The sequence below is a fragment of the Melospiza georgiana genome, unplaced genomic scaffold (assembly GCF_028018845.1).
Source record: "Melospiza georgiana isolate bMelGeo1 unplaced genomic scaffold, bMelGeo1.pri scaffold_51, whole genome shotgun sequence".
In the NCBI taxonomy this organism is placed as follows: domain Eukaryota; kingdom Metazoa; phylum Chordata; class Aves; order Passeriformes; family Passerellidae; genus Melospiza; species Melospiza georgiana.
The window spans coordinates 553,712-565,973 of record NW_026652218.1 but is presented as its reverse complement, the minus strand read 5'-3'; the positions used below and the strand labels follow the sequence as shown (position 1 = coordinate 565,973).

The window sequence follows — 12,262 nt, the reverse complement described above, 5'->3', positions numbered from 1 at the left end:
GGATAAGGATAAGGATAAGGATAAGGATAAGGATAAGGATAAGGATAAGGATAAGGATAAAGATTAGGATGAGGATAAGGATAAGGATAAGGATAAGGATAAGGATAAGGATAAGGATAAAGATTAGGATTAGGATGAGGATAAGGATAAGGATAAGGATAAGGATAAGGATAAGGATAAGGATAAGGATAAGGATTAGGGTTAAGGTAAGGGTTAGGGTAAGAGTAGGATTGTCTAATAGGACTGCAGAGTAGGATTGAAAATCAATAAAGTTTCTGAAACCACAACTCACCTTGAAGATTCCCTTCCTTCTCACTCTGTGAATAAACTCGAGAATTCCTTCTGAATTGTCTGTTGTTTCTTAAAGGTGGAAAGTGAAACAGTGTCTTTGGCATGGTGTGAAAGTGGGGAAGGATGTTCTTCATTCATCCTCTCCAGACCACATTGCCTTTGGAATATGGCCCACTGGTCTGTTTTTGGCCATCTTTGGTACTTCTATTTTAGGCAGAAAGGGCAATGGCATTTAAAAACAAAAGCACAGGAAGAATGGGGCAGCCCAAACATCTTACACAGATGCAGACCTTCAGCTGTGACTGGAGAGCATTGGGGCTCCCTAAATGCAATAATCTCTTTGGCTGGAGGAGAGCCTTGCTCAAGTGAGAAAGCAGAAAGATCAGAGAGGGTGCTCGGGAAGGTCTCCTGTGGTGCAGAGCTGTCAGCACCTGTGAGATGAGAGCGGGCCCGGCCTTGCCCAGGCTGGAGCCCCAGCAGAGCCCTGGCAGAGGCCGGAGCAGCCTGAGCCCCGGCAGAGGCAGGCTGGAAGGAGGCCCTTGGAGCTTCAAGAGGCAGCAGCCGAGACCTGGGTGCCTCTTCCTGGGAGCGGGCGAATCGTCCGCCCTCAGAGCCCAGGTGGCAGCTGGCTGCTGCCGAGGGGAAGCGCAGCCATGCTGGGCACAGCCCAGCCTGGAGGCATTGGCCATCTGGAGTGTGCCCAGGAGCAGAGAAAGGCCAAGGGCAGCCATGGGCCGCTGGGCTGGCTGAGGATTCCTCCTCTTCTGCCGGCTGCCCTGCAGCTCCTGGCAAAGGCCTGCAGCGTGTGCAGCACTCTGGGCACCGGGGCAGGGAGCCGGGCTGCTCGGCAGGCTGGAGCACAGGGCAGCTCCTTCAGGCCCGGCACTTGTGCCAGGGGAAGCGAGGCCAGCGTGAGGCAGGGACAGCTTGGCAGGGCCCATCTGCAGGAGCCAGCGCCTCACGCAGCTCTGGGAGGAAGCGCCTGCAATCCTGCAGTTCTGCACTGAGCCAGAGCAAAGGTGTGAGATGCAGAGTGTTTGGCAGAAATATTCAGGCCCACCAGGCCAGCCTGCTTTGTGCTCTCTGGCACACAGCAAGCGCTGTGCAATGCAGCTCTGAGCTGCTGGGAGAGAGGCACATCAGGGATGTGCCTGAGGCATGTGCTTGAGGAGTAAACTGATTTGGAAGGGGGCAGAAGGGTTTCAGCAGGCAATTTGCGTTTTCTTCATTAATTTCTGAAAGAAAGTCATAATGTATTGCACACAGGTAGGGTTATTAGAAAAGAAAGGCCTTATAAAATCAGGCCTACCTATTGTTATGTTTGCCCAATTATCCCGTCATAAAAAAACCCCCAAACAATATTAAAAGTAGTAGCAATTTTAATTGAATATTTAAAATATAAAAATATAAAATTGGATAGAATAGAATTTGATTAAAATAAGGGATAATTTGTTTCTAATAATAGCGCATAAGCAACAGATAACTGCGGGGTACGGAGTGCAGGCCTCTGGGACCCTTGCAACATCACATACAAGCTTGCCAAGTGAATATTCGTCCTTATATACCATGTGTCAATGCCGTCTCCTCCCATTTTCTGTACTTCACACTTCTACCTCTGCCCTCATCATCACCTTTACCATCCATATGCCACCACTTGGTTGGTGGTCGCACAAGTCTTTGGGGGTCATCTGATGAAGATTTTGTAGTCCTCCTCTGTGTCCTTTAATTAACTTTTGGGTTACACCAAGCCAATACAATGTAAGCCAAAACTAACATAATCACTACATCTGAGTATTGTGGAGAGTTTTGTCAAAGAGTGGCTTGAGGAGGGAGGACACAGCCGAATCATTTTGGTAAAGATGTCCTAACTAGGGCAGAGGCCTTTTTGAAGGCAGGTGTCTGTTGGGAATTTAGCTGACTAGAGAATGGAAAAGTACAAGACTGTGGCTAATTCCAAATCTTGCACCTGCAAGATAACGTGTCCTTGGGCCTAGCTGAGTATGATAAAGAAATGGACAGCGAGACGTGAGAAGTAGAGAACGTAGGCCCAAAGGAATGAGGAAGAGCTGATGGTATAGTTTAACCAATAGATTGCTTGGCTTACAGAATATTCATAAGCTTATTATTTGCTGTATAAGTGTTTGATGCTTTCTTCAATAAACTGGACCTGTGATGATCCATCTGGTGTCCTGGTCTCCTTCCTTCGACAGAGTATCAAGGCAATAAATCCCTTATAATTAGCATTTTCCTGGGACACAACCAGAGAGTTCCTTCTTTGTTAATTTTTAGCAAACATTATCTCTTGCTTTCCTCCTGTTCCTGAATATCTGCGGGGGGGGGGGGGGGGCATGGTGCCCCTCCTCTCCCTTTTTCTTTGGCATTACTAATTTTACCTGTTTTAATATTTACATATATTAATTACTGTATCAATATTGATTCTTGTTTCAATTGTTATCAGCACGAATCATACCTATTTACCACACTGTGGTAAATTCCCAGCTGGCCTGTTCCATCTTCTACGTGCAGCCAGCTAACTTCCCATGGGAATAGTCATGAGTGCAGTTAGCACAAGCTATTGTGCTAAGAAAACTGTTTGCATCTGTAATAAACAAGAAACCTGTCCCACGAGCATCCACGAAAGAAAAATGTAATCACCTGAGTAACACTGAGTCTTAAAAAGAGAGAGTCTTAACATGTACACACTAATACACCTTCTAAGCAATAAATTGTGTGGCAAGGAAACTACCAGCCAGTTGAAGTTGAACACAAGTCTGTGAAAACAGTATAAAAATGAGTTATGTGAATAAAGAATTGGCTTTTCCTGCATGAAGAAACTGAGTCCCGGCTGCTTTATTGACACAGCAATGTGGCTTCACTCAGCAAGAGCACCTGCAGGGTGTATTGATGAAACACTGGTGTTTGATTCTCAGAATAGGAAGGAGAGGCATTTAGTCTAACAAACAGGGCATAGTCTTTTGAATTCCTTTAGCTTTAACAGGAGTGCTGAACCATGTATTCCCCCACTGCAGTGCTTACTGTGTGCAAGTGGCTATCTTGGCCTTGAGAATAAGGAGAGTGGTCCTGCTAAGAAGGTAGCTGGAATGCATTCAAAAGGAAGAAAGTGTTTTAGGAGGCTCTTGACCACCAAAGGAGAGTTTGAGGAATGGGAATATTTTCCAAATGACTGTGTCAGGAACTGGAGTCGTGTCCCAGCCCTGCCATATTTGGTCCATGTTTGAGCAGGTTGAAAAGACAATGAAGAAAAGTGTCTTGTTTAGCAGGTGGGACCATGACCCATGAAAGAGAAACAATGGATTGGTCAATGGGTGAGCAGTCAAGCTTTGAAAGGAGAACAATGCACAATGCAGCCCTTGGTGGCAGGGAGTCATGGAGTCATCCTGAGCCATCATGGCCTCATCTCACATGCCAGGCATGTGTGAGCTGCTGCTCTAACTCCTGCTGTAAAATTCCACTCCTAAGCAGGAGATACAAGGCCTAGTTCTGGGCTGAAGGGTTGAGAAGGACGAGATGCACAGCGTTTTGATCCAGGGGATGTCCTGGAATTGCACTGCCTACCTGCCCCTGCTGCCGAGCACCACGCTCCAACTCCTCCTGTTCAGTGGATTTTTGGGAATCCAGAGGTCAGTATGTATTATATGCTACTGCAACTAATAGAATGAATTTGCTTTGCAAGCCCAGTTTTGTCCTGCGTTATTTTGTGCATGGGTCACCTGAACCTGTGACAATGACCAGCAGGGAGCTACAGGACACTCCTACTCTGATGTCAATAAATTCTGAGAAGTGATAGAAATATGTCAAAAAATTGGAGGTAATGTTTAGCCAGTAAGTTTCAGCAAAGTATTGAATATGTCTTAGTTCCATGGATACAAACTACTAGGTGAGATTGCTGGGTGTGCAGGGCTTAGGGAAGGGATTCCCTGTGCACCCAGCACTGAAATCAAGTAATGCCTCCTTTCTAACCCTGAGCTGGCAGCAGGGATCAGGCCTTGCTTGGTCATTTTCATTTTGACAACTTCTGTTAGTGGCTAAGAAAGGTCAAAATGAAACCTCCTCCAGCTGTTTTCCTCTGGTTGATCTTTTTAGGCACCAAAGCTCTGTTCCACGGGTGGCCTGGGTGTGTGCAGAGCAATGCAGCCCCCACAAAGCCCTTGGTTTCCCCACGAGTTGCCAGTTTGACTGCTTCCAAATGGGAAGAAAGGCAGAGATGTACATCCACAGGAGTCCTGGCCATGTCCAATAAAGGTGCAAATATGTGGGGAGATTTGTTAGCAATTATTTCAGCTGTTATGCCAAGCCAGTGCCTTCTCTCCTGCTTCTGTGCATTATAGGTGAGTAATGTAATAGTTGGCTCTCACAATTAAGAGATAGATATTATGTGGATAGATATTATGTTCAAATGTAAAGTGCTGTTATTGTAATATGTCCTCCCATAGTCCTCTTTCTTATCCCCCTTGTAATAGTCTTGGTAGTCAGGGCATTTGGGGAGGGCTGGCTTGTGACCAGCAGGCAGGGTGTAACAACAATTGACCTCCAATCAAGATGCAAGAAAGTAATCTCCACCACTGGACGGCAGAGAAAGAATTGACTGACAAAACATTGGGAGGGGCTAAAGGTAAAAAAAGCAGAGTATCCCTTTTGTAGATGAGCATGTGGCTGCTAATCATGGAGACTTCCCAGTGCTGCATTTTCCTTATAAAGTCTTTTCTTAAGGTTTAATAAACCTTTAAAAACTTAAAGGTTGCCACCTTCTCGTAGTGACATCAGAAGGTTGCTTTGGTGCACATAAGCCCTGAGTGTCAGAGCCCACTCCTATCTGCCTGACTGGGGTGTCCAGGGCACCTACACTGGAGCGCGGATACTTGCATGTATATACCTAGCTGCCCCTGTGGCTACAGACACCCCCTTTTTAGCTGAACGCCTTGACAGGAGCTTTACCAAACCAGTGGCATCCTAATGCTCTTTCTGTTTCAAAATCAGAAACTCAGTCACTAAGAAAGAGCAGGAAGACATACAAAAGCCAGGTAAGGATACACCCTGACCTAAGTAGAGAGGAAACATCTACTTACTTGTGAAATGTGTCATAAAATAGGCACCATAAGTAATGCCATAGGCAGCGAAAAGCAAAGGAGCAATTCACTCAATCATTTTAACACTTCCCTGCAAGTTTGCAGGCTGTGCTCACACAGTGGAAAAAGCAAGGCTCCTGTGAGTGTGCAACAGCCCACTGACAATTGCCTCAATCAGAGGGAACAGAATTAGAATGATTGTGAAGTATGTGAATGAGGCTAGTTGTCCAATGATGATGAAGGGGTCTCCTACTGGCTGGCTGCCTACTCAGGTTAGGATGAGGACGTTGGTGACTAGGGTTCAGAACAGGATTTGTGATAGGGGGCGGAAGGGTATTGATTGTAGTTTTGATGTATGTAGTAGTGGGGTGAGGAATATGACGAGGATTGAGGCGGCTAGAGCTAGTACGCCTCCTAGTTTGTTTGGGATGGATCGGAGGATGGCGTAAGCAAATAGGAAAGATCACTCGGGTTTGATGTGAGGAGGGGTGACTAGTGGGTTGGCTGGGGTGAAGTTTTCTGGGTCACCTAGCAGGTTGAGGGAGAATAGGGCTAGTGAGACGAGTAGGGAGAGCATTAGTACAAATCCTAGGATGTCTTTGATCGTGTAGTATGAGTGGAAGGGGATCTTGTCACAGTCTGTGGGAATGCCTAGCAGGTTGTTTGAGGCTGTTTCATGGAGAAAGGTGAGATGGACGAGAGTAAGGCCTACGATGACGAAGGGAAGGAGGAAGTGGAGAGCAAAGAATCGGGTCAGTGTGGGGTTGTCGACAGAGAACCCTCCTCAGGCTCATTTGACTAGTGTTTGCCTGATGTAAGGGATGGCAGAGAATAGGTTTGTGATTACAGTAGCTCCTCAGAATGATATTTGGCCTCATGGTAGGATGTATCCTACGAAGGCGGTTGCTATGAGGGTTAGGAGGAGGATGACTCCAATGTTTCAAGTTTCTTTGTTTAGGTATGAGCCGTAGTAGAGTCCTCAGCCGATGTGTGGGTAGATGCAGATGAAGAAGAAGGAGTCTCCGTTTGCGTGGAGGTTGTGGATGAGTCAGCCAAATTGTACGTCTCGGCATATGTGAGTGACAGAGGAGAAGGCTAGATGGGTATCTGCTGTGTAGTGCATAGCTAGCAGAAGACCTGTGACGATTTGAGTAATTAAGCAAACGCCTACTAGAGACCCAAAGTTTCATCATGTTGAGATGTTTGATGGCGCTGGGAGGTCGATTAGGGCATTGTTGATGATTTTGAGAATTTGGTGGTTTTTACGAAGGTTGAGGGCCATTGGTTATTTCTGTATGTGGCTACGAGGATGATGAGAATGGATAAGGTGAATGATCCTAAGTAAGCTTTGATTAGGCCTGAGTGGAGGGTGGTGGCAGTTTTGGTTGCTGTAAGTTGCAGGCTGGCTAGCCCCTCTGGACCTACTATTTTGTATCAGGAGAGGTCAATTAGGCGGGATGCGATGTTCTGTCCTCCTTTGAGGAAGTTGGTTATACTTAGGCGGTGGGATAGGAGGTTAAAGTATCCTAGGGATGTTGAGAAGTTTGAGAAGGGGGCTTGTTTGGTCAGGATGAGAAATCTTTAGCTTGGACAACAGGAGCAGGAGCCTCGTGAGGGGCCTTCAGCATCTCCTCAGTGCATCCAAATATTCGAGCCACTTTTAGAAATTACTTTTCCCCCCTTTTTTTTTTCTTGGTTTTTTTTTTTTGTTTTTTTTTTTTTTTTTTTTTTTTTTTGTTTGCTTGGAGGAAGAGGCTGTTCATTTTCTTCTTCTCCCAGCTAAAGTTCTTTTCATCATTATTTTCTGCCCTTTTATAGCACTGGGACTGGGTCTGCTAGAATTTTAATTTCCAAGGTATCACTTCTGGAGAATGCAGTAGTTTTGCATGAGAACACATCATTCTGTGCAGGGACCTTGGTGCAGAAGGAACTGTTGTGGTTCCAGGCCAGCCAGTACGGCCTTACAGATCACTTTGAGCTTAGTAGTGCTCATGCCTTTTTGCAGCCCAGGGAATCAGTGTGTGTTGTGTTTGGGAATTCAGGAGGAGGTCAATGCCCTTGCATTCCAGCTGCTCCTCAGAGGTCACAGGAGCTGGAAGGGGCTGGGCTGCATTTCTGATTCCAGCCAGTTTAGCTCCACCAGTGTGGTCGAGTCCAAGAGAAGAACTTGCCCAAGCACAGATGCACAAAGAGTGCAGTTCCCAGTGCAATGCTCTGGGTCTGATCCCTTTCTGTAAGCACCTACATGCTCCACATTCCCCAAGAGTGTGATTTTTTGAAGCAACAGGAGAGCAATCTCAGGATTGTAGTTGAGTGTGGCACTGGCTACCAAGTTCTGATATCTGTAGCAACAGAGAGGACAGTAAAGAGAGATTTCAGTAACGAAATCTATCTATCTATCTATCTATCTATCTATCTATCTATCTATCTATCTATCATCTATCTATCTATCTATCTATCTATCTATCTATCTATCTATCTATCTATCTATCTGTCTATCTATGTAACATTTATATAATTGAATCTTCCTGGCTCTGGTCCAAGGCAGTTGGAGGTGCAGAGCTCACCTAAAGCATCCCTTTCTGGAGAGGCTTAGAGACATGTTCCCTCAACTGATTCTGAGCAGGCAGAGATGTTTTCCCCTCCAGATATGATGGTTTTTCCTTTCAGAGTTGTTTCCCTCCTCTGGCCTCTTCTGCCCTGAAGTCTCCAGTTAATTCTTTAAATTTCTGCCTGTCCTAGAGAGGTGCAACAATTCCATGTTTAGGTGGTGTTTGGTGACTCTGGTCACACATGCATTACATGACACATGGTTTCCTTCACTGGCATCCCCAGTGCTGTGTAAGTGCATTCGTTCATGGGGCCTTAGGAGAGTCTTCTCTTTCCCTCAGCAGCAGCAGCAGGGAGCGGTGGCAGGGTCAGGACGAGGAGGAGGTGGCTGCCCTGGCCCTTTGCTCCCGGGCCCCAGGCCAGGAGGGCTCTGGCTGCAGCAGGGCGCTCTTTGGGCAGCCTCTGGCAGCCTCTGCACGGAGCATGGCACGCTGCCCCGTCCTGCTGGTGCCACTTTTCTTCAGCAATACCCTAGCTCCTCTTCACAAGGAAAAAACTCCAGCAATCTAAAAAGAGATCATTCAAGTACAGTTCTATCTGCCTTTGTATTGTAGTTCAGGGCATGTATTTTTTTGTCTAGAATTTCATGATTTTTATGAAAACATGCATTCATATCTGCACATTTTTGTAGTTTGTATTATTCATATACCAAAACACACCTTTTTAAATTCTTAATTTATTGCAGTTTGTAATTTTGAGGAAGTATATTTTAAAATGTCACAAAGCAACACCCTTTGGGTAGTTTTTCTCACTTTAAAAAAAAAAAACCATAAGCCATTTTAATCTCTGTCTCTCCAAGTTGGTTCATACCAGCCTATTTCAAATCAGGGCTACGATACTTTTATAGGATTGAGAGAGGTCCAATGAAATGCACACCAGTGATTCCTCTTGTGCAATGTCATGGCCCTGCCATAAAGCCTCTTTTCACTTTTTTTTTCTCTCATTAGCTCAAATGCAAATGCACGTTTAGTTGCGAACTTACACAAGATGAGCAAAATCAAAATGATGTGAGGGGCCTTTGGGAGCTCCTTGCTGATCTTTCTGCTTCTTCAGCTGAGCAAGGCTCTGATCCAGGCAAAGAGATTGCACTTAGTGCTACACAACCATTTGCTGGAACTCTGCTGATTTCTAGGAACAGCTGGAGGCCTCTATCTCCCCAGGATGTTTTGGCTGAGCCAAGCTTTGCTGGGTTTTGGCTGCAAATACCATTGCCCTTGCTTTCTTATATCCACAAGTACCATGGCTGGGCAAAAACTGCCACGAGGGGCATCTTCCAAAGGCACTTTGGTCTGGAGTTTGTGAATGAACGAGAGCTTCCTCCACTTCCAAACCACATGAAAAAAATAATGAAAGAGAACTTCCAATCCTTAACGAACAACTGACAATTCAGAAGTGGATCTAGAGCATCGGAATGAAAAGGAAGGCAATCTTCCAATGGAGTTGTGCTTTCAGGAGTTTTTCTTCTGTCTGCCACTCACAGCTGGCACTGGAAAAAGTCACATCTCTGCAAGCGTCAGTGTCTTCTGTCTGCCATCAGTTGTTTTGCTGCAACAATCAGAACAGGCATCAGGCTGGAGAGAGGCTCAGCTGATGCTAGCAATAGGAGTTGCCCCAAGGAGAAAAAAGAAATGAGCTTTTACCTCCCAAACCCATCTCCCCAGAGGCTCAAGCAGGATTTCTCTGGTTCCCAGAAATACAAAGAAATAGGGCTGAGAAGACCCTCTGCAGCTATGTGTTCATGCCCAAGACTTTGCTGATGCCATTTGGGTTTTGCCTTTTTTTCTTTTCTATCTTTTCTGTATTCCTTGCACATCAATTTAGAGCTCTGTAGGCTACTCGATTTGTGACTACTTTTCCCAGTCCTTTTGCATGGCCTTTGCCTAAGCAGAAAGACAAACTTCCAGAGCTCCAAGTGCCAGGGGGTAGAAGGCCCCAGTGTTATCCTGGTTCTTCCTGGGACAGACCCCTCCCGGGAGCTGGTGGACTCACCATCCCTACAAGCCTTTAAAACACGACTGGATGTGGCACTCGGTCCCGTGCTTCAGTTGAGGTGTTAGGGCATGGGTTGGACTCGATGATCTTGAAAGTGTCTGTCTTCCAAGCCAGTGATTCTGTGATTCTGTGACTGAGGCAGCTTTTCCTGCAGCCCTGGAAAGGGCTGTGGGGGCCCTTGGCCAAGGACGGGGATCAGGGCTCATGACAAAGAAGCAAAGGGCTCAAGGCAAAGGCTGACAGGGCAGAACTGCCCCAGCGCGGCCCAGAGCGAGCCTCATCTCCTCCTCCTCACCCTGCGCCCTCTGCGCTGCCCTTTGCGGCTCTGGCGGCTCCTCTCGCTGCGGGGCTCCAGAGAGTGCTGGGGCCGGGCCCCTCGTCTTCGGGTAGCGCCGGAGCCTCGGAGGCGAGCGGCTGCTGCTGTGGCCGGCAGGGGAGAGCTGCGGCTGCGGCCCCGGGCACGGCGAGCTGCTGCTATGGCCGGCTCCTGCTGCAGCTCCTGCCTCTGCTGCGGGCTCTGCTCCTGCCCTGTGCGCACAGACACGGCTGAGGGCTGCCCGGCAGCTCCCTGCCGCTCCGCAGCGGGCCGGGCCGGGCTGCTGCTCTCTGCGGCCTCTGCCCGCCGCTGCCGGCCCCGCCGCACTCCCGCCTGCCTCTGCCGCAGCCGGGCCCACACGGGAGGCAGCACATTGCGGCTGGCTCAGAAAAGCCCTGCCCGCAAACCGCCCGCCACAGCCTCGGCCTCAGGGCACAGGCTGCTGGCGTCCTTGCAGCTGCGAGCTGGCCCGGGCCGCCTGCTGGCCTCGGCCACAGCTCCCGCCTGTGTCTCCACGGCCGCGGCTGCTCGGCACAGCGGGCTGAGCACAGCCAGCCCCAGCAGCAGCTCCTCACGGGCCCAGGCTCCAGGCGCTCCGAGCCCACCTGTGGTCAATAGGTATGATTCATGCTGATAAAAATTGAAACAGTAATCAATATTGGTACAGTAACTAATATCTGGAAATAATAAAATAAGTTAAAAATAGTAATGCCAAAGAGGAGAGGGAGAGGAGGGGCTCCACCCCCCCCACCCCCCCCCCCCTTCCCAGCAGATGTTCATCAAGCACCACAGGAAAGAAGCTGAATATATAGTTGCTAAAAATGACCAAGAACCTGGTTCGGTCCCAGAAAATGCTAATTATAAGGGATTTATTGCCTTGATATATAGATGCAGTGATACGTTAGTCGTTAGTTTTGGCTTGCATTATACTGGCTTGGTGCACATGTGTAACCCAAAGGTGAATTGAAGGACAACGAAGAAGACTACAGGGCCTTCATCAGTGACGACCACCAAAGACTTGTGCGACCACCAAACCGAGTGGTGGCGCATGCGTGGTAAAGGTGGTGAGGAGGGCAGAGACAGAAAAGTGACGAACCTAAAATAGGAGGAGATGGTATTGACATATGGCATATAAGGGGTGATTTTCACTTGGCAAGCTTGTACGTGAAGTGGCAAGGGTCATTGAACTCTGCCCTGCGTACCACACAATATCTTTTGCTTATGCGCTATTATTGGAACCAAAGTATCCCTTATTTACATATTTTCTAAACTATTCAATTAAAATTGCTGCTACCTTAAATATTGTTTGGTTTTTTTATGATGGGGTAATTGGGCAAAACATAACACACCCAACCCCGAATCCCAGCCCTGAGGGGCTTGGCATTCCAATGCATCCCCTGGGGACAGCAGAGTCGGCCGCTGAGCTCAGCCCATGGTGACACCACCAAGGGACCAATGGAAAATTCACCAAATCCTCATCAGAGACAAGAGAAAACTCCCATGGTGCCTGACAGCCTGAGGCAACTGCCAATTCCAGATCATTCCATCCATGCAGGAAAAGAGGCTTTTACATTAAAGCAGAAAAGAGTTATAGAAAAGGAGGGCAGAACAAACAACAAAGTTATTTGGACTCATGCTTCTTATGTCTGTTAGAAAGGCCAAGAAAATTCCATCCTTGCTCTTCTGACGCAGCTCTCTCTGTTCATGATGTGGGACAGTGAGTCACTAATGAAGTTACTTTACCACCACAGGTATAAAATCCATTTTCATATCTGCAAAGAGCCAATATTATGTGTCCATAACAATAAACCTCTCACTGAGTAATGGTAGATGTCAAAGTAACTTTGTTTTAAAGATATAGTTTTTATTTCTTTTGTTAATTAAGCTCAATGAAATAGCTGCTTGTGTTAAACTGCCTGCTTGGATGGGATAACATCCAATGCACACAGGATGAGGACATCTGTAT

At 47.2% G+C, this 12,262-nt stretch overlaps 1 pseudogene; it reads right to left on the bottom strand.

Annotated features, from left to right (window-relative positions):
- Nucleotides 1-5,490: 5,490 nt before the first annotated feature.
- On the bottom strand, nt 5,491-6,660 carry LOC131096529 (cytochrome b-like; annotated as a pseudogene).
- Nucleotides 6,661-12,262: the final 5,602 nt, after the last annotated feature.